Here is a 385-nt window from a genome sequence, read left to right as displayed (position 1 = left end):
CTCCTCTTCCCCTCTTCCTCCTCATCTTCCTCCTCCTCTTCTTCCCCCTTCTCAAACCACCACCACCACCACCACCACCACCTTATAAAGTATTTGCCCCATATGGTGGCGGAGGCGGTGGTTTTGAGAAGAGACCTCATTGCTATTTGAGCAGTTTCAGTGGAGGTTCTAAATTGTAAAAAACAGGAAGATTATTATTGGTCGATGTCGGTTAAGAGAGGAATTACTTTTTGGTCATTTGAAGGTCAGCGGTTAGTGAACAGGCCGTCAGTAACAGTATGCACATTCATGTCTGTACATATGGCTGCATTAGAATAGGTGGAATTAACTTGCAAGCCAGCATGTGAAAACACGCTTGCAGGTACACACATACCTGCAAGGCCAC

The sequence above is a fragment of the Octopus bimaculoides genome, chromosome 12, assembly GCF_001194135.2.
Source record: "Octopus bimaculoides isolate UCB-OBI-ISO-001 chromosome 12, ASM119413v2, whole genome shotgun sequence".
NCBI classification, from domain to species: Eukaryota; Metazoa; Mollusca; class Cephalopoda; order Octopoda; family Octopodidae; genus Octopus; species Octopus bimaculoides.
The sequence above is the reverse complement of the archived record's forward strand: the minus strand, read 5'-3'. Positions refer to the sequence as shown.